Here is a 25343-nt window from a genome sequence, read left to right on the forward strand (position 1 = left end):
TTACAAGAAACATTAAAGAAATAAAAAAACAAAACAAAGCAAGAGTACAACACACTCGACAAATGAAACCAAGACCAAACTACAAAAAAACAAAAACAAATTCAAAACAAAGGAAAATCAGTACAACAAAACGTGGCCATGCTAAAACTCAACAAAACAAAAAATGCACACAAGAACAAACACAAAATTGCAAACATCCCCTCCGCACATCATCTCTCCTGCAATGTGTTGTCCTCCGCTGAAAGGGGAAAAAAGTGGGTTGAATATGGTTAAAATAAACACACAATTAGTAATGTTAAACATATTTCAAAAGCAATAATTATTCATAATAGGAAACACACCTCCCCTTGAGTTTGTTTTATAACAATGGACACTCTCCTGTATTCCACTTGCTTTTGCTCTTCAAAACCAACCATCTACAAAAGATACACGATAAGCTGTTAGAATTGTTTCACAAGTTAAACTAAAGAGTACGCGATAATTGATCATAATAAGAAACACACCTTTATTTGAGATTGTTATATAAAATGGGAGAGTCCATTTTGTATTTCACGTATTCATGCTCATTGAAAAATGGCATCTACAATAGATATACAATAAAATATTAGATTTCTAATAAAAGTCAAACTAGAGAGATTGAAGGCATGGACTTCAACAAAAACAAATCATGTAGACAACAACAAATAAAAAATTGCAAACTTCCCTTTCGCACATTATATCTAATGTAGTGTCCTCTCCTTTGCTGAAAGGGAAAAAAGTGGTGTGAACAAGGTTAAAATAAAGACACAAATAGTAATAGCAAGCATAATTCAAAACAAATAACTATTAGTAATTGCAAACATACCTCGTCTTGAGCTTGCTATATAAAGATAGACATTCCATTTTGTATTCCACTTACACATGCTCACCCAAACTAGCCATCTACAGCAGATACATAATAAGATATTAGTATCATTATAGAAGTTAAACTGTAGAGTTGAATGCAACAATCAATCATAATGTGAAACATACCTTGCTTTGAACTTTTTTTATATAAAGGGGGATAATCCATTTTGTATTTTATGTAATTCTACTCACTGGAATCAACCATCTGCGGTAGATAGAAAATAAAATATTAGTATTCTAATAAAAAAAAATAGAGAATTGAAGGCATGAACTTGTGAAGCACCTTAATTCCAACCCATTTATATTTCATGCTACATCTCAGTTTATAAATTTCTAAACTAGACATAATTCTAGTAGGAATAATGCAATCAATGTTATCACAAGATAAATAATCCTTTTTGTAAGAGGGGTCCAATCAAATTTAAACATATTGAACATGTTGAGATTGGTAACTTGGGAGGTACTCCAAACCCTAGGTTGTAGTTTTGGAAGTAGTTGGCACAACAAAGTCATTTATGGGCGAAGAACCCAAGTGTGTCGACTTCGCACCCAAGCTTGCATGTGTGAAATCGTGTATGGATTTGAACACTTGGCACATACAAATTGTAGGCCACCCCTAAAGGAATAAGGGGTCGCTTGTAGCACCAACAAAGGCCTTGTGGATTGAGTGAAAATAATTCTTATTTGATTATGTGGATGAACTTGTCTTAAGTTTCAAGTCGGCCCTGAATTGAGGAGATAATTTGAGAAGTTTAAATGTCACCCTAAGGAATGATATAAATAGGAGTGAGGAGCAGCCTCATTCCTCACCCAATCAAGACACTTGTTCCTCACGTGAAGATTGAAATAGGAGGACGAGTCCGAAACCAAGAAGGAGAAAGGATCAAATCTAGTTAGGGTTGGTTTTGAGACTGTTTTGGGTTGTGGTTATGCAAGTAAAGACAATGAGTAAAAGGGGACTAGGCCAAGACTTTTGAGGATGAAATCTGAGCATGAAAACAGAAGCAAGCTCTCTCTAACAGGCCAATATTTTTAAAGTATTGCAGGTGGATGAAATTATGACTATTGGAGGGTTGAGTAGCTTACTTGGCAGCCAGAGTTAGGCTGCATTCATCTATAGTAGGAGCGAAAAATAAAAGGTTCTTGGAGTGGTTTGAATGTAGGTTGGATCTGGTTAAGGTTACCGTAGTTAGGGTTGAGTTCTTCCAAAAAAGTCTCACTTAGATACAAGGGTTTTGGAGAGAAAAAGTGGACGTCTACAAGGAGGAAAAGTACGAGATTGGTGTCCTCGTTTAGGTGAGTATTAGGAGTAGCCAAAAGAACAGTTTTCGGAGGGTTTGTAGTAGCTTGCTCCACGCTCTAAGTAAATTCACTTCAAGAGGAATTTGAGGACTGTTAGAACGACAAAAGAAGGGATGCTCAGGGAAAGGAGGAGGTTAAGGGAGTAGTTTGACAAGACCAAGTTTGTTGTTGAAGAAGAACTTATGATAATGATAAGTGGAAGCCCTCCATGCCATAACTTTGTCTCATTGAAGCAACACAAGTAGGAAACAAAAGAAGTCCCTAAGAGTTGTGTTCTTGAAGGACTAAGGAGCAGCTAGTGTGCAAGAATTCCGAAAGGAGATGAGGAGCAGTAGTGGGCAGTCTAGAGTTGTTCACAAACTGAGTGGTGAACAACTCAACATAAGATCCTATGTCTTGGTTTTTGATGCACTAATGATCAGCTGGAGGGCAGATTGGAGCTGTGTTCAGTCACCTAAAGGAAAAGTAACATTGATAGAGGTAGATTGGTGTTGTTGCAGATTGGGAGCTAAAGGGCTGGGAAGATGTGTTCAAGATATGACTAGTGGAGCTATGACGTACACTAGATCAACTAGTAACTCAGTGCAACATGTTAAGGGTATATAAATGGTCAAAGTTGCTGACACCAAACCCTACTTTGCATTACTTGCATCAGTGATTGTATGAGGGCCATGATCCTTAGTACATAAGCCCTAAACAATTGTATTACAGTTTGTTAATATAACGAAGTTGGGTCGTTAAAAAAAATTGTAAAAAGTTGTATATATTTGTTCAGTAATTGATTTACTGTCGTTTATATTTCGTTGAGCAAAGTAGTTTGGTGTGGTATTTGGATTGGTAGTGTCAGTGATTCTAAGACCTTACCCAGGATTCCAGTACCGTGGAAAAACAACATGGTATCATAACTACTTTAAAGGGCCATTGAATCAGCGTGCCCACAACGAAGCAACTCAGAGGGAGTTGAGATTGTCTAGATCATGCAGCATATGTTTCAGCTGAAGACATGGAGATGTGGTCTTGACTGGCTTGGCAACGAGATTGGCTGGAATGTGCATGTGTTGTGTTTGACCTACGAGGATGAGTGCTTGCAGGATTAAGGTGAAGTGATGACGGTCGTGTTCGATCAAAGCTCATACTGACCTTGTAGGGCACGAGATCAGTAATAGGTTGAGCCAATGGAGATCGTGGAGACTCAGAGGGAGTCTAGCTTCAAAGGGAGCAACCCTATGGAAGTGTTGAGATATTTCGGTTCAAATGAGAAGAGGTAGAGGCAGAGGCAGAGGCACTAATGAGATAGTGTTGTTCATTCTACAGAGTATGCTACAGGGGCAGACATTACATGGGCTAGCGTCGCCGATGATGATGATGGAGACTTCCTAGTGTTGAAAGTACCTCCCTTGCTAAGAGGGAGTGTTAAGATTGGTAGCTTTGGAGGTACTCCAAACCCTAGGCTATAGGGTTGTGGAGGAATCAACACCACAAAGTCAGCACCAAGACAGGCCTTGTGGGTTGAGAGAATTTTTTCTTTTATTTTATGTGATTATGTGGGTGAATTTGTCTTAAGTTTCAAATCGTCCTTGACTTGAGGAGACTATTAAAGAATGTTAGATGTCATCCGAAGGAATGATATAAATAGGAGTGAGGAGGAGCCTCATTCCTCACCAAATCAAGTCATTTATTTCTCATCTTAAGATTTAAATAGGAGGCCAATTCCACAACCAAAAAGGAGAAAGGGTCAAGTTTGGTTAGGGCTGGTTTTGGGTTGTAGTTATGCAAGTAAAGGCAACGAGTAGAAGGAGACTAGGCCGCGAATTTTTAGGAAGAAATATGAGCATGAAAACAAAAGCAATCTCTCTAACAGTTCGATATTTTTGAAGTATTGCAGATGGACTAAAGTATGGTTATTGGAGGGCCAAGTCACCTACTTAGCAGCCAAGGGCATGCCAAATTCATCTATAGTACAAGAGAATAAATCAGAGGTTGTTGGAGTGGTTTGCAAGTGGGTTGGACCTACTACAGGTTGCCCTAGTTAGGGGTGACTTCTCAAGAAAAGGTCTTGTTGAAATCCAAGTGTTTTGGAGAGCAGAAGTGGATGTCTACAAGGAGGAAAAGTGTAGGATTGGTGTCTTAGTTTAGGATAGTAGTTGGAGTAGCCAAAAGAGCTGTTTTGGGAGGGCTGGAGTGTCTTGCTCCAAGCCCTAAGTACAATCACTTGAGAAGGAATTTGAGGATTGTTAAAAGGGAAAAAGAAGGGATGCTCAAGAAACGGAGGTCAAGGGAACAGTTTGACTAGCCCAAGTTTGTTGTTGAAGGACTTTTGACAGTGATAGGTGGCATTCCCTAAGTTTGCCTCATTGATGCAGAACAAATAGGCAATACAGGGAAGAATTCCCTAAGATTTGTGTTCTTGAACGACTAAGGAGAGCTAGTGGGAAAGAAGTCAGTGGGCAGTTTAGAGTTGTTCGCAAACAAAGTTGTGTACAACTCAATAGAAGGCCCTATGTCTTGGTTGTTAATGGACTAATGCTAAGCTAGACGGCAAATTGGCATTGTGTTCAGTGACCTAAAGGAGCAGGATCATTCATGGAGGCAAATTGGTGTTGTTGCAAATTGGGAGACAATGAACCAGGCAGATGTGTTCAGGAAACGACCAATGGAGTCGTCAAGTGCACTAGATCATCTAGTAAGTTAGTGTATCTTTTTCAACGTACTTTGGTGGTCAAAGTTGTTGACATCAAACGCTAGTTTGTATTCTTTGTATCAATGATTGTATGAGAGCGATGATCCCTAGTACGGGAGCCTTAGATAGTTGTATTACAGTTTGTTAATATCCCGAAGTTGGGTTATTAAAAAGACTGTAAAAAATTGTTTATATTTGTGTACTAATTGATTACTGTTGTTTATAGTTCATTGGGCAAAGTAGTTTGTTGTGGTATTTGGACTGGTAGTGTCAGAGATTTTACGACTCTAACCTAGATTCCAATACCGTGGAAAAACAACAAAACACCCAAAATCCTAGTTTTGTCCACTAGCATAATGGTTGATTTGTTGAAGGCTCAGTATGCTTGCTTGCTCGACCTTACCATCCTCCTCTCTAAGGCACGTTGTGTGGGGTTTTGCGTGTGATGTTGACCAAAATAGCATATAATTTTAAACATACCATTTTATGTATATGTCAAACAACTATTTAAGTGGTACTACCCGAGAACCATGCTAAAAGGAGAAAACTCCGAAATAACAAACAATAATAACAATATTTTGTTGGAAAACAACATGACTCACCCATCATCTACGCTGCATGTATATTTCCTAAGCTATCTTGCCCACCCGATCCTCCCAGACACTACAATTCTAGTCACTCTCTGCACAAAGTAATATTATATATGAGATCACGAATAAACCATTGGAGCTTAAAGGATAAATATACAAAGTGATGAATTAACCATACACATACCTGCTCTCCATAGACATACCTGCCCGCCCTTCCTAATATTATAACAACAACAATCATGAAAAATAATACCTAAACATGTGAACACCAATGTGGCATTTCCATTTCTTTCATATCAAAGTTCTAGGAAAAATATTGAATGTCACACCCATGAACAAGAGCATACTACCTCGAAACAATGACAAAATGATAAATCATTGTGCAACTAACGAATATTTCAATGTATTAAAGGACTAGTATTGTGCATGAGAAAAGTATGTTTCACCCTTCTTTTGTGCCATGTTTGTAGAATGTCTAATGCATCTTCACCACATCACCTTTGTAGACCATACAATTGTAGTTGTTCACTACATAAAAAGACCAATGTACTTGACTATCAGAGCATAGATAAAACATTTAATAATTTGAATAGCAAACAAATGGATCCACAAATAAGTGAAAAATGCTTTTAAGTGAACTGCATTTCATGTAGATATGTTGACTCACCTTCATTTATGAACAATTACCTCAATTTTCTCTGTCTGCTTCATTCATTTCCATTTCCGCACCCAACAAACGAAACCAAGACAAATTTACAAGAAAAATTAAAGAAATAAAAAAACAAAACAAAGCAAGAGTACAACACACTCGACAAACGAAACCAAGACCAAACTACAAAAAAAAAAAAAAACAAATTCAAAACAAAGGAAAATCAGTACAACACAGCATGGCCATGCTAAAACTCAACAAAACAAAAAATGCACACAAGAACAAACAAAAAATTGCAAACATCCCCTCCGCACATCATCTCTCCTGCAATGTGTTGTCCTCCGCTGAAAGGAAAAAAAAGGTGAGTTGAATATGGTTAAAATAAACACACAATTAGTAATGTTAAACATATTTCAAAAGCAATAATTATTCATAATAGGAAACACACCTCCCCTAGAGTTTGTTTTATAAGAATGGACACTCTCCTGTATTCCACTTGCTTTTGCTCATCAAAACCAACTATCTACAAAAGATACACGATAAGCTGTTAGAATCGTTTCACAAGTTAAACTAAAGAGTACGCGATAATTGATCATAATAAGAAACACACCTTTATTTGAGATTATTATATAAAATGGGAGAGTCCATTTTGTATTTCACGTATTCATGCTCATTAAAAAATGGCATCTACAATAGATATACAATAAAATATTAGATTTCTAATAAAAGTCAAACTAGAGAAATTGAAGGCATGGACTTCAACAAAAACAAATCATGTAGACAACAACAAACAAAAAATTGCGAACTTCCCTTTTGCACATTATATCTAATGTAGTGTCCTCTCCTTTGCTAAAAGGGAAAAAAGTGGTGTGAATAAGGTTAAAATAAAGACACAAATAGTAATAGCAAGCATAATTCAAAACAAATAACTATTAGTAATTGCAAACATACCTCGTCTTGAGCTTGCTATTTAAAGATATACATTCCACATACCTCGTTTTGAGCTTGCTATTTAAAGATATACATTCCATTTTGTATTCCACTTACACATGCTCACCCAAACTAGCCATCTACAACAGATACATAATAAGATATTAGTATCATTATACAAGTTAAATTGTAGAGTTGAATGCAACAATCAATCATAATGTGAAACATACCTTGCTTTGAACTTTTTTTATATAAAAGAGGATAATCCATTTTGTATTTTATGTAATTCTACTCACTGGAATCAACCATCTGCGGTAGATAGAAAATAAAATATTAGTATTCTAATAAAAAATAAATAGAGAATTGAAGGCATGAACTTGTGAAGCAACTTAATTCCAACCCATTTATATTTCATGCTACATCTCAGTTTATAAATTTCTAAACTAGACATTATTCTAACTTGGGAGGTACTCCAAACCCTAGGCTACAGGGTTTTGGAGGAGTTGTCACCACAAAGTCATTTATGGGCGAACAACCCAAGTGTGTCGAATTTGCACCCAAGATTGCAGGTGTGAAACCGTGTATGGATTTGGACACTTGGCACATGCAAATTGTAGGCCACCCCTAAAGGAATAAGTGGTCGCTTGTAGCACCAACAGAGGCCTTGTGGATTGAGTGAAAATAATTTCTATTTGATTATGTGGATGAACTTGTCTTAAGTTTCAAGTCGGCCTTGAATTGAGGAGATAATTTGAGAAGTTTAAATGTCACCCTAAGGAATGATATAAATAGGAGTGAGGGGAGGCCTCATTCCTCACCCAATCAAGACACTTATTCCTCACATGAAGATTTAAATAGGAGGACGAGTCCGAAACCAAGAAGGAGAAAGGATCAAGTCTAGTTAGGGTTGGTTTTGAGACTGTTTTGGGTTGTGGTTATGCAAGTAAAGACAACGAGTAAAAGGGGACTAGGCCGAGACTTTTGAGGACGAAATCTGAGCATGAAAACATAAAGAAAGCTCTCTCTAACAGGCCAATATTTTTGAAGTATTGCAGGTGGATGAAATTATGACTATTAGAGGGTCGAGTAGCTTACTTGGCAGCGAAGGTTAGGCTGCATTCATCTACAGTAGGAGCGAAAAATAAAAGGTTCTTGGAGTGGTTTGAACGTAGGTAGGATCTGGTTAATGTTACTGTAGTTAGGGTTGATTTCTTCCAAAAAAGTCTCACATAGATCCAAGGGTTTTAGAGAGAAAAAGTGGACATCTACAAGGACGAAAAATACAAGATTGTTGTCCTCGTTTAGGTGGGTATTAGGAGTAGCCAAAAGAACAGTTTTCAGAGGGTTGTAGTGGCTTGCTCCACACTCTAAGTAAATTCACCTCAGGAGGAATTTGTGTTCTTGAATGACTAAGGAGCAGCTAATTTACAAGAACTCCGAAAGGAGATGAGGTGAAGTAGTCGACAGTCTAGAGTTGTTCACAAACTGAATTGTCAACAACTCAACACAAGATCCTATGTCTTGGTTGTTAATATACTAATGATCAATTGGAGCGCAGATTGGAGCTGTGTTCAGTCACCAAAAGGAACAATAACATTGATAGAGGCAGATTGGTGTTGATGCAGATTGGTAGCTAAAGGGCTGGGAAGATGTGTTCAAGATATGACTAGTGGAGCTGTGACGTACACTAGATCAACTAGTAAGTCAGTGCAACTTGTTAAGGGTATATTAGGGGTCAAAGTTGTTGACACCAAACCCTACTTTGTATTACTTGTATAAGTGATTGTAAGAGGGCCATGATCCTCGGTACAAAAGCCCTAAACAATTGAATTAGAGTTTGTTAATATAACGAAGTTGGGTCGTTAAAAAAAATTGTAAAAAGTTGTATATATTTGTTCAGTAATTGATTTTCTGTCGTTTATATTTCGTTGAGCAAAGTAATTTGTTGTGGTATTTGGATTGGTAGTGTTAGTGATTCTAAGACCTTAACCTAGATTACAGTACCGTGGAAAAAAACATGGTATCATAACTACTTTGAAGGGCCATTGAATGAGCGTGCCCACAGCGAAGCAACTCAGAGGGAGTTGAGATTGTCTAGATCATGGAGCATATGTTTCAGCTGAAGCCATGGCGATGTGGATTTGACTGGCTTGGAAACGTGATTGGCTGGAATGTGCATGTGTTGTGTTTGACCTACGAGGATGAGTGCTTGTAGGATTAAGTTGCAGTGATGACAGTCGTGTTCGACCGGAGCTCAGACTGACCTTGTAGGGCACGAGATCAGTAACAGGTTGAGCCAATGGAGATCGTGGAGACTCAGAGGGAATCTAGCTTCAAAGGGAGCAACCCTATGGAAGTGTTGAGATATTTTGATTCAAATGAGATGAGGCAGAGGCAGAGGCAGAGGCACTAATGAGATAGTGTCATTCATTCTACAGAGTATGCTACAGGGGCAGACATTAGATGGGCTAGTGTCGTCGGTGATGATGATGGAGACTTCCTAGTGTTGGAAGTACCTCCCTTGCTAAGAGGGATTGTTAAGATTGGTAGCTTTGGAGGTACTCCAAACCCTAGGCTACAGGTTTGTGGAGGAATCAACACCACAAAGTCACTTCTGGACTAAGAACCCAAGGGTGTGGGCATTGCACCCAAGTTTGTTGGTGTGAAACAGTGTATGGATTTGGACACTTGGCACTTGGAGATTGTAGGGAACCCTTAAAGGAAGAATGGGTCGCTTGTAGCACCAAGAGAGGCCTTGTGGGTTGAGAGATTTTGATTATGTGGGTGAATTTGTCTTAAGTTTCAAGTTGTCCTTGACTTGAGGAGACTATTAAAGAATGTTAGATGTCATCCTAAGGAATGATATAAATACGAGTGTGGAGGAGCCTCATTCCTCACCAAATCAAGTCATTTATTTCTCATCTGAAGATTGAAATAGGAGGCCAATTCTGCAACCAAGAAGGAGAAAGGGTCAAGTCTGGTTAGGGTTGGTTTTGGGTTGTAGTTATGCAAGTAAAGGCAACGAGTAGAAGGATACTAGGCCGTGACTTTTTAGGAAGAAATATGAGCATGAAAACAAAAGCAATCTCTCTAACAGTTTGATATTTCTGAAGTATTTCAGATGGACAAAAGTATGGTTCTTGGAGGGCCAAATCGCCTACTTAGCAGCCAAGGATATGCCAAATTCATCTATAGTACGAGAGAATAAATCAAAGGTTGTTGGAGTGGTTTGCAAGTGGGTTGGACCTACTTCAGTTTGCCCTAGTTAGGGGTGAGTTCTGAAGAAAAAGTCTCGCTGAAATCCAAGTGTTTTGGAGAGCAGAAGTGGATGTCTACAAGGAAGAAAAGTATAGGATTGGTGTCTTAGTTTAAGACAGTAGTTGGAGCAGCCAAAACAATTGTTTTGTGAGGGCTAGAGTGGCTTGCTCCAAGCCCTAAGTACAGTCAATTGAGAAAGAATTTGAGGATTGTTAAAAGGGCAAAAGAAAGGATGCTCAGGATAAGGAGGTCAAGGGAACAGTTTGACTAGCCCAAGTTTGTTGTTGAAGGACTTTTGACAGTAATAGGTGGCATCCATCCATTCCCTATGTTTGCCTCATTGAACCAGAACAAATAGGAAATACAGGGAAGAATTCCCTAAGAGTTGTGTTCTTGAACAAATAAGGAGCAGCTACTGGGCAAGAAGTCCCAAAGGAGCTGAGGAGCAACAGTGAGCAATCTAGTGTTGTTCGTAAACAGAGTTGTGTACAACTCAACAGAAGGCCCTATGTCTTGGTTTTTAATGGACTAATGCTAAGCTAGAGGGCAATTTGGAATTGTGTTTAGTGACCTAAAGGAGCAGGATCATTCATAGAGGCAAATTGGTGTTGCTGCAAATTGGAAGACAATGAACTGGGCAGATGTGTTCAGGAAACGACAAATGGTGTTGTGAAGTGCACTAGATCATCTAGTAAGTTAGTGTATCTTTTTCAACGTACTTTGGTGGTCAAAGTTGTTGACATCAAACCCTAGTTTGTATTCCTTGTATCAATGATTGTATGAGAGTGATGATCCCTAGTACGGGAGCCTTAGACAGTTGTAACACAGTTTGTTAATATCGCGAAGTTGGGTTATTAAAAAAATTGAATAAAGTTGTCTATATTTGTGCACTAATTGATTACTGTTGTTTATATTTCATTGTGCAAAGTAGTTTGTTATGGTATTTGGATTGGTAATGTCAGTGATTTTATGACTCTAACCTAGATTCCAGTACCGTGGAAAAACAACAAAACACCCAAAATCCTAGTGTTGTTGTTAATTTATAGTATGTTCTATGCTTATAACAGTTTACTTCTTTTTCTTATTATATTCCACCGATTAGCAATCACATGTACATAAAGTAAAGTGCAGATAGAACATTAAACGATCGACAGAAAACAAGCAAAGACAAGAGACACAAGATGTGGCGGCTAGCCAGGGACAAACCCCACAATGTGTGGGGAAACCCTTTGATCAAATCTTCTTTTATCTTCAATAATTCAGCAGAGAGAAATAGTACAATAAATCTGATTCATATCAGCAGTAGCAAACCCTAGATCAGTAGCATCAGCATTAGCGGCTTCATTATCAAACTAGGGCAGACCATATCTCACAAACCGACAGTCGGATTGACTTCATTCCACCACCAAAAGTTTCGACTTCCAGAGGAGGTTCAGATGAACCTACAGACAGTTCAGATGAGGAGATCATCTAGGCCACGCAAGTAAATCTTTACTTCTACAGTTGCAGCTTCAGTTTCAGCAGTTTCCGGCTTCAAACTAGGGCAGTCGATATCTTGCAAACCGTTCGTCGAATTGACTTCATTCCACCACCAAAAGTTGCGGCTTTCAAAGGAGGTTCAGATGAACCTACAGTGCAGTTCCAAAGAGGAGATCTTCTAGGCCACGCAAGTCAATCTTTACTTCTCCAGTTGCAGCTTCAAATTCAACAACTTCCGACTTCACATGTGTGAGAGAGAGAGACCCATTTCAGCGCAGTAGAGAAGAGACTCATATCTGCGCAGTAGAGAGAGAAAGATGTGATGAGATGAGTGAGTCCAAATGAGGAAAAGTCCTCTTATATTTATACACAACGTTGGTGGGTGAATAGATGCGACTGTTGGGCTTCTGAGCCTACATGAGTTGTAGGTCGGCTTGATAATAATTCCATAATCAAAATAAATTCATATCTCCATGAATACTTATCGGAATCGGATGATCTTTATATCAATCCTACACCTCTCGACGAAAGGAATCTAATAAAAATATTATCAGCCATGAATAAGATGACCCACATGAAGTTTTGCCCTGGTTGCCAATTTTAACACTCCCTCTCAACCGTGGAGAACTTCATCTGCAATCTGTCTATCGGTCGTTACTATTCATCCATCAAATGCACTGCCTTGTACAGCCTGACCCTTGCCCTGCTCTGCTCTATTTTGCCTGTTCTGCTTTGTCTTGTTCTGCCCTGCACTGATCTGTACTGTTTTGTTCTGTTCTGCTCTGCTCTTGCATTGTTCTGTTCTACTCTGCTTTTGTCCGAATTATGAAGAAGAAGAAATGATCGAGGATGTATCATACTGACTCAAAGTCAGTCTCAGAGTATGTACCACTGGTCCCAGACCAGTCTCAACCAACCCAAAGTCAGCGTCATAGTGAGTACAACTCCAATGGTCCCAGACCAATATCATCCTCCACTGACTCAAAGTCAGTCTCAGAGTATGTACCACTGATCCCAGACCAGTCTCAACCGACCCGAAGTCATCGTCATAGTATGGTACAACTCCTACCACTGGTCCTAGACCAATATCATTGATCCCAGATCAATGGAGGTCATCCTAACGTAGGGAGTACGGTAGTTACAACGATGCGTCCATCGATACTACTATGGTCCCTAACTTCATTTCCCTGCTCATTGATCAGATGAGAGGTACTTCCCATGAGTCCCAGACTACATGGATAGGATGCCTCGACAGGAGAACTAATCAATCCGGTCCTCACAGTAGAACACATCAATCCTGCTACAATTTCCATGGAGAACACATCAATCCAGGCCTCACAGGAGAACACATCAATCCTGCTACAATTGCCATGGGGAACACATCAATCCAGGCCTCACAGGAGAACACATCAATCCTACTACAATTGCCATGGAGAACACATCAATCCAGGCCTCACAGGAGAACACATCAATCTTGCTACAATGTCACCACGGGGTGTACATGTATACCACCAGGGGATAGTGAATAATCCTGTGGTCATATGCTACTCCAAGAAGCACCCCGCACCCCCTGGAGCTCTCAGAGCTCAATGCATCATACATGACCCTCATTGGAGGGTCTTTGAACAACTCCAAGTTGTTCACGGAAAGTTTGTCAGAATGTCGACGACCTGTTCATCTGTACCGATATGATGGAGCCTTATAGCTCCCCGTTGCACCATATCTCGAATATAATGGTATCTGATATCAATATGCTTGGAGCGATCCTGGAATACAGGATTCTCTGACAAACGAATCCCACTTTGGTTGTCACAAAGGATCACAGTGGTATCCAATGTGAATCCAAACAACTCACTGAAGAGCTTTCGCAACCAAACTGCCTCACAAGAAGCCATGCTAGCAGCAATATACTCTGCTTCGGCGGTGCTCAAAGCCACCGACTTTTGTTTCCTGCTCATCCAGGATATCGAAGCAGATCCCAAGGAGAAACAACACCCGGAAGTGCTCTTACGGTCCTCCACATTGCCTGCCCAGTCAGCATCTGTGTATCCAAATAGTCTCACATCTCTGGCAATGTATCTTAACCCATAAGTGATAGTGCCACGAAGATATCTCAGCAGATTCTTGGCACCAATCCAGTGTATGTGGTGGGGTTCAACCATATGCTGGCTCAACGTGTTGACTGCAAAGCATATATCTGGACGGGAGTTCACTAAGAACATTAATGCTCCGACGAGTTGCCGATACTCGGTAGCATTTCGTAAAACAGGTCCAGTAGCACTACCGCTTAACTTCTTGAAGTCAAGCTCCATCGGAGTAGTTACAGGCTTGCAGTCCACCATTCCGAATCTTTCCAATATCTTCACCACATATTTTCCTTGAGATAGGAAAATTTCTCCTGGCTTTTGCCACACTTCAAGTCCTAGGAAGTAGTGCATCAGTCCTAGGTCTTTCATTTCAAATTCAGAGGCCAGCTCCCTCTTACATTTGTGAATGAGAGGGTCTGCACCTGTTAGAAAGAGGTCATCCACATACAACACCAGTATGAGAGGCTTGTCATCTTCAACCTTAAAGTAAAGGTTAGGATCGGCTTCACTCCTAGTGAATCCCAGCTTCATCAAGTAGCTATCAATCCTCTCATACCATGCTCGGGGTGCTTGCTTCAGCCCATAGAGAGCTTTCTTCAACCTGCATACATGAGATTTTCGATCATAAATCTCAAATCCTTCGGGTTGCTCCACGTAGACCTCTTCTTTGATCGAGCCATGCAAGAACGCAGTCTTGACATCCATCTGATGTAGGTTCCATCCTTGTGAAGCGGCAAGGGCTATGATCGAGCAGATGGTCGTATATCTGGCAACAGGTGAAAATATCTCATCATAGTTTATACCTTCCTTTTGGGAGAAACCTCGAGCAACAAAACGAGCCTTATACTTTTCCGTGCTTCCATCTGTTGCATGCTTTATCTTGTAAATCCATTTGGAAGTAACAACAGTCTTGTCCTGGGGTCTGGGAACTACTTCCCAAACATCATTCTTTATGACAGACTCATATTCTTCGGTCATAGCATCCTGCCATACTTGATGCTTGACGGCATTTGAGAATGACGAAGGCTCATTTTGTATGATCGTGCTCATGATGGTCAGGGATCCTTGATACCTATTAGGTTTCTTACTTTCACGAAAGGTTCCTCGGGGTGCAGCATGTCCTTCAGCATCATCAAGTAACCCCTTAAGCCATGAAGGCCTCTTCCTAGAAGAGGAAGGCTCATATGGAGGAGGATCAATCGGATCCATGGGTTCTTCTACATCAGGCATTGATTCATCATCCTTTTCTTTCGGTTCCCTGGTGTCGGCTTCTTGAGAGCTCCTCAAAGTCGGAAGATTGATCACCTTGCTGAGAGCCATATCTTCATCAAAGGTGACATCATGACTAATTATGACTTCCCTTTGACCGGCTACATAGATTCTATAGCCTTTAGTATTTTCACCATAGCCCACGAAAATTCCATTCTTTCCAGATGCTCCCAATTTATTTCTTTTCTCTTTCGGCACATGAAAGTATACAGGGCTTCCAAAAATTTTAAAATGAGAAACATCAGGTTTCTTACCGGTGAATTTTTCTTCAGGAGTCTTGGAACCCAATGCTTGATGAGGGCATCGATTTTGTACATATACGGCAGTGTTTACAGCTTCAGCCCATAGAAACTTAGGAAGACTTTGATCATGTAGCATGGCCCGGACAACTTCCATAATTGTGCGGTTCTTCCTTTCTGCCACACCATTTTGTTCAGGAGTATATGGTGTAGTAGTCTCCATCTTGATGCGAGCCTCTTTACAAAAATCATGGAACTCATTAGATTCATATTCAGTCCCATTGTTAGTTCTTAAGATCTTGATCTTCTTTTCGGTTTGATTCTCGATTAGGGCTTTGAAGTGTCGGAACCAAGGGAACACTTCATCCTTCTTTTTCAAGAAGTATATCCAGGTCTTTCGAGAATGGTCATCTGTAAAAGTGAGATAATATGAGTATCCTCCCAAGGAGTTCACAGGCATCATACCTGATATGTCTGAGTGAACTAGTTGTAATATATCGGAGGTCTTGCTTTGACTTGAAGGGAATGGTCCCCTTTTGAGCTTTCCTTCGGCACATCCCAGACATACACCTTCTTTCTCTACTTGGAATTCAGGCATCCCTGTTACCATCTATCTTACATCGGGTAGAGCTTTGTAATGAAGGTGGGCAAACCTCCAATGCCAAAGTTCGGACTGAAGCGTTGTGTCACAAGACATGACACCTAGTGGACTTCCACCGACTTGATATAAAGAATCAACTCGAAACCCAAGAGTGAAAGCATCTTTAACATTATTTTTCCATATGCGTACCTTACCATCGCTGAAGGTTACCTTATATCCTTTGTCTTCCATTGCCAAGATGGATACCAGGTTCTTTTGGAGATCAGGTACATATAATACATCTTGTAGGTGAATCGTATTACCTTGATTCAGTTTAAGAGAAACATTGTCTACACCTTTCACTAGGTATTTCCTGTCATCTCCAAGGACAATTTCTAGGTTAGTTTCTTTCTCTACCAGATTATAGAGTACTTCTTTGTAACCAGTGAAGTGTCTTGAGGCACCACTATCAATGAGCCAAATTGCCATTGAGTCTGAAGGAGCGGAGGTAGATAGAGTAGCTGGTAGATAATGTTCAGCCTGCTTATCGTCAACAGTGTTAGATTCATACCTGGAATTTCTAGCCTTCTTGAATGGTTGCCCTCTTCCTTGATTTCCTGCATTCCTTTTTCCTTTGTTGTTGAATTTTCCATTCCTTCGATTACCATGAGAGGGATTTTGATCATCGTCACAGTGAGAGTCCTTTCTATCAGGGCATTCCCTTGCATAGAGACCTGCTTTATTGCAAATGAAACATCGTCCTTTTCTTCCACCCTTAAATCCAGCCTTTCTTTTCGATTTAGACCCAGAATTATTTCTTTTCTTAGCATGAGAAGAAAAAGCAGCAGGACCTTTAGGCAAGGGCATTTCCTGCTCTTCTACCCTTGTTTGTTCTTGAATGCATCTAGCCATTAATTCCTCGAAACTAGGAATTACATTATTGTTCAGAAGAGTAGTCCTGAACACATACCATTCAGATGGTAATCCTCCGAGAGTTGTGAGTGCCATTTCTCTGTCAGTAATGGTTTCCCCAATAGATAGGAAATCGTTCTTGATCTCGGTGATTCTTAAGAAGTATGCTTGCATACTTTCATCTTTACCCTTCTTGATTTCCCTCAACTTATTTCTAAGAAACAAAACTTGATTTGCACCATTAACTTTAAATAAACTCACCAGTCTGTCGTAGATTTCCTTGGAGGTGTCTAGATCAGAGATGTAGGCCACCAAGCGCTTGTCGATAGAGTCCCAGGTGATCTTCTTTGTTTTGACTTCTCCATTTTTCCATTTGTTCCAGGCAGCAGCAGATGCATTTGATGAAGGCTCAACAATATTGCCACTTACATGGTCCAGCACTCCTTAATCTTCAAGGGTTAGATCGATAGACATCTTCCATCCGTGATAGTCAACTTTCTCACGGAGCTTGCCTTCGGCAGGAAAGAGTGTTGAGGACCCCATAGTTCTTTTAGGATAGCCTTGCCAATATTCTCTTCAATGATTGCTCTTGCTCTTGCTCTTGCTCGGGCTTTGTCTTCACCTCAGCTCTGATACCATGTTAATTTATGGTATGTTCTATGCTTATAACAGTTTACTTCTTTTTCTTATTATATTCCACCGATTAGCAATCACATGTACATAAAGTAAAGTGCAGATAGAACATTAAACGATCGACAGAAAACAAGCAAAGACAAGAGACACAAGATGTGGCGGCTAGCCAGGGACAAACCCCACAATGTGTGGGGAAACCCTTTGATCAAATCTTCTTTTATCTTCAATAATTCAGTAGAGAGAAATAGTACAATAAATCTGATTCATATCAGTAGTAGCAAACCCTAGATCAGTAGCATCAGCATTAGCGGCTTCATTATCAAACTAGGGCAGACCATATCTCACAAACCGACAGTCGGATTGACTTCATTCCACCACCAAAAGTTTCGGCTTCCAGAGGAGGTTCAGATGAACCTACAGCGCAGTTCAGATGAGGAGATCTTCTAGGCCACGCAAGTCAATCTTTACTTCCGCAGTTGCAGCTTCAGTTTCAGCAGTTTCCGGCTTCAAACTAGGGCAGTCGATATCTTGCAAACCGTTTGTCGGATTGACTTCATTCCATTACCAAAAGTTGCGGCTTTCAAAGGAGGTTCAGATGAACCTACAACGCAGTTCCAAAGAGGAGATCTTCTAGGCCACGCAAGTCAATCTTTACTTCTCCAATTGCAGCTTAAAATTCAACAACTTCCGGCTTCACATGTGTGAGAGAGAGAGACCCATTTCAGCGCAGTAGAGAAGAGACTCATATCTACGCAGTAGAGAGAGAAAGATGTGATGAGATGAGTGAATCCAAATTAGGAAAAGTCCTCTTATATTTATACACAACGTTGGTGGGTGAATAGATGCGACTGTTGGGCTTCTGAGCCTACATGAGTTATAGGTCGGCTTGATAATAATTCCATAATCAAAATAAATTCATATCTCCATGAATACTTATCGGAATCGGATGATCTTTATATCAATCCTACACCTCTCGACGAGAGGAATCTAATAAAAATATTATCAGCCATGAATAAGATGACCCACATGAAGTTTTTCCCTGGTTGCCAATTTTAACAATTGTCCACTAGCACAATGATTGATTTGTTAAAGGCTCAGTATGCTTGCTTGCTCAACCTTACCATCCTCCTCTCTAAGGCACGTTGTGTGGGGTTTTGCATGTGATGTTGACCAAATTAGCATATAATTTTAAACATACCATTTTATGTATATGTCAAACCATTATTTAAGTGGTGCTACCCAAGAACCATGCTATAAGGAGAAAACGCCGAAATAACACATAATAATAACAATATTTTGTTGGAAAACAACGTGACTCACCCATCCTCTGCGCTGCATGAATATTTCCTAAGCTATCTTGCCCACTCGATCCTCCCAAACACTACAATTCTAGTCACTCGCTGCACAAAGTAATATTATATATGAGATCATGAATAAACCATTGGAGCTTAAAGGATAAATATACAAAGTGATGAATTAACCATACACATACCTGCTCTCCATAGACATACCTACCCGCCCTTGCTAATATTATAACAACAACAATCATGAAAATAATCCCTAAACATGTGAACACCAATGTGGCATTTCCATTTCTTTCATATCAAAGTTCTAGGAAAAATATTGAATGTCACACCCATGAACAAGAGCATACTACCTCGAAACAATGACAAAATGATAAATCATTGTGCAACTAACGAATATTTCAGCGTATTAAAGGACTAGTATTCTGCATGAGAGAAGTATGTTTCAACCTTCTTTTGTGCCGTGTTTGTAGAATGTCTAATGCATCTTCACCACTTCACCTTTTGTAGACCATACAATTGTAGTTGTTCACTACATAAAAAGATCAATATACTTGACTATCAAAGCATAGATAAAACATTTAATAATTTGAATAGCAAACAAATGGATCCACCAATAAGTGAAAAATTCTTTTAAGTGAACTACATTTCATGTAGATATGTTAACTCACCTTCATTTGTGAACAATTACCTCAATTTTCTCTGTCTGCTTCATTCATTTCCATTTCCGCACCCAACAAATGAAACCAAGACAAATTTCCAAGAAACATTGAAGAAATAAAAAAACAAAACAAAGCAAGAGTACAACACACTCAACAAACGAAACCAAGACCAAACTACAAAAAAACAAAAACAAATTCAAAACAAAGGAAAATGAGTACAACACAGCATGGCCATGCTAAAACTCAACAAAACAAAAAATTCACACAAGAACAAACAAAAAATTGTGAACATCCCCTCCGCACATCATCTCTCCTGCAATGTGTTGTCCTCCACTGAAAGGGAAAAAGGGTAGGTTTAATATGGTTAAAATAAACACACAATTAGTAATGTTAAACATATTTCGAAAGCAATAATTATTCATAATAGAAAACACACCTCCCTTAGAGTTTGTTTATAACAATGGACACTCTCCTATATTCCACTTGCTTTTGCTCGTCAAAACCAACCATCTACAAAAGATACACGATAAGCTATTAGAATCGTTACACAAGTTAAACTAAAGAGTACGTGATAATTGATCATAATAAGAAACACACCTTTATTTGAGATTGTTATATAAAATGGGAGAGTCCATTTTGTATTTCACGTATTCATGCTCATTGAAAAATGGCATCTACAATAGATATACAATAAAATATTAGGTTTCTAATGAAAGTCAAACTAGAGAGAATGAAGGCATTGACTTCAACAAAAACAAATCATGTAGACAACAACAAACAAAAAATTGCAAACTTCCCTTTTGCATATTATATCTATTGTAGTGTCCTCTCCTTTGCTAAAAGGGAAAAAAGTGGTGTGAATAAGGTTAAAATAAAGACACAAATAGTAATAGCAAGCATAATTCAAAACAAATAACTATTAGTAATTGCAAACATACCTCGTCTTGAGTTTGCTATATAAATATAGACATTCCATTTTGTATTCCACTTACACATGCTCACCCGAACAAGCCATCTACAGCAGATACATAATAAGATATTAGTATCATTATACAAGTTAAACTATAGAGTTGAATGCAACAATCAATCATAATGTGAAACATACCTTGCTTTGAACTTTTTTTATATAAAGGGGATAATCCATTTTGTATTTTATGTAATTCTACTCACTGGAATCAACCATCTGTGGTAGATAGAAAATAAAATATTAGTATTCTAATAAAAAATAAATAGAGAATTGAAGGCATGAACTTGTGAAACAACTTAATTCCAACCCATTTATATTTCATGCTACATCTCAGTTTATAAATTTCTAAACTAGACATAATTCTAGTAGGAATAATGCAATCAATGTTATCACAAGATAAATAATCCTTTTTGTAAGAGTGATCCAATCAAATTTAAACATATTGAACATGTTGAGATTGGTAACTTGGGAGGTACTCCAAACCCTGGGCTACAGGGTTTTGGAAGAGTTGGCACCACAAAGTCATTTATGGGTGAAGAACCCAAGTGTGTCGTCTTTGCACCCAAGCTTGCAGGTGTGAAACTATGTATGGATTTGGACACTCGGCACTTGCAGATTGTAGGCCACCCCTAAAGGAATAAAGGGTCACTTGTAGCACCAACGAAGGCATTGTGGATTGAGTGAAAATAATTTTTATTTGATTATGTGGATGAACTTGTCTTAAGTTTCATGTCGGCCTTGAATTGAGGATATAATTTGAGAAGTTTAAATGTCACCCTAAGGAATGATATAAATAGGAGTGAGGAGGAGCCTCATTCCTCACCCAATAAAGACACTTATTCCTCACGTGAAGATTGAAATAGGAGGACGAGTCCGCAACCAAGAAGGAGAAAGGATCAAGTCTAGTTAGGGTTGGTTTTGAGACTGTTTGGGTTGTGGTTATGCAGGTAAAGACAACGAGTAAAAGGGGACTAGGCCGAGACTTTTGAGGACGAAATCTGAGCATGAAAACAAAAGCAAGCTCTCTCTAACAGGCCAATATTTTTGAAGTATTGCAGGTGGATGAAATTATGACTATTGGAGGGTCGAGTAGCTTACTTGGCAGCCAAGGTTCGGCTGCAATCATCTACAATAGGAGCGAAAAATAAAAGGTTCTTGGAGTGGTTTGAATATAGGTTGGATCTGGTTAAGGTTACCGTAGTTAGGGTTGAGTTCTTCCAAAAACGTCTCACTTAGATCCAAGGGATTTGGAGAGAAAAAGTGGACGTCTACAAGTAGAAAAAGTACAGGATTGGTGTCCTCATTTAGGTGAGTATTAGGAGTAGCCAAAAGAACAGTTTTCAGAGGGTTGTAGTGGCTTGCTCCACGCTCTAAGTAAATTCACTTCAAGAGGAATTTGGGGACTATTAGAACGACAAAAGAAGGGATGCTTAGGGAAAGGATGAGGTTAAGGGAGTAGTTTGATAAGACCAAGTTTGTTGTTGAAGGAGGACTTTTGACAATGATAGGTGGAAGCCCTCCATGCCATAACTTTGTCTCATTGAAGCAACACAACTAGGAAAAAGAAGAAGTCCCTAAGAGTTGTGTTCTTGAATGACTAAGGAGCAGCTAGTTTACAAGAACTCCCAAAGGAGATGAGGAGAAGTAGTCGACAGTCTAGAGTTGTTCACAGACTAAATTGTCAACAACTCAAAAAAAGATCCTATGTCTTAGTTGTTCACAGACTGAATTGTCAACAAATCAACAAAAGATCCTATGTCTTAGTTGTGAATATACTAATGATCAACTGGAGCGCAGATTGGAGCTGTGTTCAGTCACCAAAAGGAACAATTACATTGATAGAGGCGGATTGGTGTTGATGCACATTGGGAGCTAAAGGGCTGGGAAGATGTGTTCAAGATATGACTAGTGGAGCTATGACGTACACTAGATCAACTAGTAAGTCAATGCAACTTGTTAAGGGTATATTAGTGGTCAAAGTTGTTGACACCAAACCCTACTTCGTATTACTTGTATCAGTGATTGTATGAGGGCCATGATCCTTGGTACAGAAGCCCTAAACAATTGTATTACAGTTTGTCAATATAACGAAGTTGGGTCGTTAAAAAACACTGTAAAAAGTTGTATATATTTGTTCAGTAATTGATTTACTGTCGTTTATATTTCGTTGAGCAAAGTAGTTTGTTGTGGTATTTGGATTGGTAGTGTCAGTGATTCTAAGACCTTAACTTAGATTCCAGTACCGTGGTAAAACAACATGGTATCATAACTACTTTGAAGGGCCATTGAATCAGTGTGCCCACAGCGAAGCAACTCAGAGGGAGTTGAGATTGTCTAGATCATCGAGCATATGTTTCAGTTGAAGACATGGAGATGTGGTCTTGACTGGCTTGGCAACGAGATTGGCTGGAATGTGCATGTGTTGTGTTTGACCTACGAGGATGAGCGCTTGCAGGATTAAGTTGAAGTGATGACGGTCGTGTTCGACCGGAGCTCAGACAAACCTTGTAGGGCACGAGATGAGTAACAGGTTGAGCCAAAGGAGATCGTGGAGACTCAGCGGCAGTCTAGATTCAAAGGGAGCAACCCTATGGAAGTGTTGAGATATTTCGGTTCAAATGAGATGAGGCAGAGGCAGAGGCACTACTGAGATAGTGTTGTTCATTCTACAGAGTATGCTACAGTGGCAGACGTTAGATGGGCTAGTGTCGCCGGTGATGATGATGGAGACTTCTAGTGTTGGAAGTACCTCCCTTGCTAAGAGGGAGTGTTAAGATTGGTAGCTTTGGAGGTACTCCAAACCCTAGGCTACAGGGTTGTGGAGGAATCAGCACCACAAAGACACTTCTGGACTAAGAACCCAAGGGTGTGGGCATTGCACCCAAGCTTGTGGGTGCGAAACCGTGTATGGATTTGGACACTTGAAACTTGGAGATTGTAGGGAACCCTTAAAGGAACAATGGGTCGCTTTTACCACCAAGAGAGGCCTTGTGGGTTGAGAGATTTTTTTTTTTTTTATGTGATTATGTGGGTGAATTTGTCTTAATTTTCAAGTCGTCCTTGACTTCAAGAGATTATTAAAGAATGTTAGATGTCCTCCTAACGAATGATATAAATAGGAGTGAGGAGGAGCCTCAATCCTCACCAAATCAAGTCATTTATTTCTCATCTGAAGATTGAAATAGGAGGTCAATTCCGCAACCAAGAAGGAGAAAGGGTCAAGTCTGGTTAGGGCTGGTTTTGGGTTGTAGTTATGCAAGTAAAGGCAATGAGTAGAAGGAGACTAGGCCATGTTAGGAAGAAATATGAGCATGAAAACAAAAGCAATCTCTCTAACAGTTCGATATTTCTGAAGTATTGCAGATGTACAAAAGTATGGTTCTTGGTTGGCCAAGTCGCCTACTTAGCAGCCAAGGATTGTTGTCTTAGTTTAGGACAATAGTTGGAGCAACCAAAAGCGTTGTTTTGGAGGGCTAGAGTGGCTTGCTCCAAGCCCTAAGTACAGTCACTTGAGAAGGAATTTGAGGATTGTTAAAAGGGCAAAAGAAGGGATGCTGAGGAACAGGGGGTCAAGGGAACAATTTGACTAACCCAAGTTTGTTGTTGAAGGACTTTTGACAGTGATAGGTGGCATCCATCCATTCCCTAAGTTTGCCTCATTGATGCAAAAAAAATAGGCAATACAGGGAAGAATTCCCTCAGAGTTGTGTTCTTGAACGACTACGGAGCAGCTAGTGGGCAAGAAGTCCCAAAGGAGCCGAGGAGCAGCAGTGGGAAGTCTAGAGTTGTTCGCAAATAGAGTTGTGTACAACTCAACAAAAGGCCCTATGTCTTCGTTGTTAATTGACTAATGCTAAGCTAGAGGGCAAATTGGCATTGTGTTTAGTGACCTAAAGGAGCAGGATCATTCATAGAGGCAAATTGGTGGAAGACAATGAACCGGGCAAATGTGTTTAGGAAACAACCAATGGAGTTGTCAAGTGCACTAGATCATCAAGTAAGTTAGTGTATCTTTTTCAATGTACTTTGGTGGTCAAAGTTGTTGACATCAAACCCTAGTTTGTATTCCTTGTATCAATGATTGTATGAGAGTGATGATCCGAGAACCCGAGAACCATGCTAGAAGGAGAAAACGCCAAAGTAATAGATAATAATAACAATATTTTGTTGGAAAACAACACGACTCACCCATCCTGGACGCTGCATGTATATTTCCTAAGCTATCTTGCCCACTCGATCCTCCCAAACACTACAATTCTAGTCACTCCCTGCACAAAGTAATATTATATATGAGATCACGAATAAACCATTAGAGCTTAAAGGATAAATATACAAAGTGATGAATTAACCATAAACATACCTGCTCTCCATAGACATACCTACCCGCCCTTGCTAATATTATAACACCAACAACCATGAAAAATAATCCCTAAACATGTGAACACCAATGTGGCATTAACATCTCTTTCATATCAAAGTTCTAGGAAAAATATTGAATGTCACACCCATGAACAAGAGCATACTACCTCGAAACAATGACAAAATGATAAATCATTGTGCAACTAACGAATATTTCAGCATATTAAAGGACTAGTATTGTGCATGAGAAAAGTATGTTTCACCCTTCTTTTGTGCCATGTTTGTAGAATGTCTATTGCATCTTCACCACTTGACCTTTGTAGACCATACAATTGTAGTTGTTCACTACATAAAAAGATCAATATAGTTGACTATCAGAGCATAGATAAAACATTTAATAATTTGAATAGCAAACAAATGGATCCACAAATAAGTGAATAATGCTTTTAAGTGAACTCAATTTCATGTACATATGTTGACTCACCTTCATTTATGAACAATTACCTCAATTTTCTCTGTTTGCTTCATTCATTTCCATTTCCGCACCAACGAATGAAA

The 25343-nt window shown here is 39.4% G+C and overlaps 2 long non-coding RNA genes across 3 annotated transcripts; both read right to left on the reverse strand.

The window, feature by feature from the left end:
* Positions 1 to 341: 341 nt before the first annotated feature.
* LOC149266426 (uncharacterized) lies at positions 342 to 20277 on the reverse strand. 2 transcript variants are annotated; one of them, XR_016252857.1, is made up of 9 exons: positions 20057 to 20277; positions 19896 to 19969; positions 19469 to 19792; positions 19248 to 19329; positions 18814 to 18893; positions 7267 to 7345; positions 7100 to 7176; positions 504 to 580; positions 342 to 416 (listed from the first exon to the last, which is right to left on the reverse strand). It is a non-coding gene; the product is annotated as an uncharacterized LOC149266426 (long non-coding RNA). The 2 variants fall into 2 exon arrangements; XR_016252854.1 differs by having other exon boundaries at positions 18814 to 19329.
* Positions 20278 to 20397: 120 nt separating this feature from the next.
* Positions 20398 to 25129, reverse strand: LOC149266427 (uncharacterized). The gene is made up of 5 exons (XR_016252860.1): positions 25049 to 25129; positions 24787 to 24855; positions 24615 to 24694; positions 20565 to 20642; positions 20398 to 20474 (listed from the first exon to the last, which is right to left on the reverse strand). It is a non-coding gene; the product is annotated as an uncharacterized LOC149266427 (long non-coding RNA).
* Positions 25130 to 25343: the final 214 nt, after the last annotated feature.

The sequence above is a fragment of the Pinus tabuliformis genome, chromosome 6 (genome assembly GCF_031772625.1).
Source record: "Pinus tabuliformis cultivar Carrire ecotype Pingquan chromosome 6, CPIR1, whole genome shotgun sequence".
Taxonomy (NCBI): Eukaryota; Viridiplantae; Streptophyta; class Pinopsida; order Pinales; family Pinaceae; genus Pinus; species Pinus tabuliformis.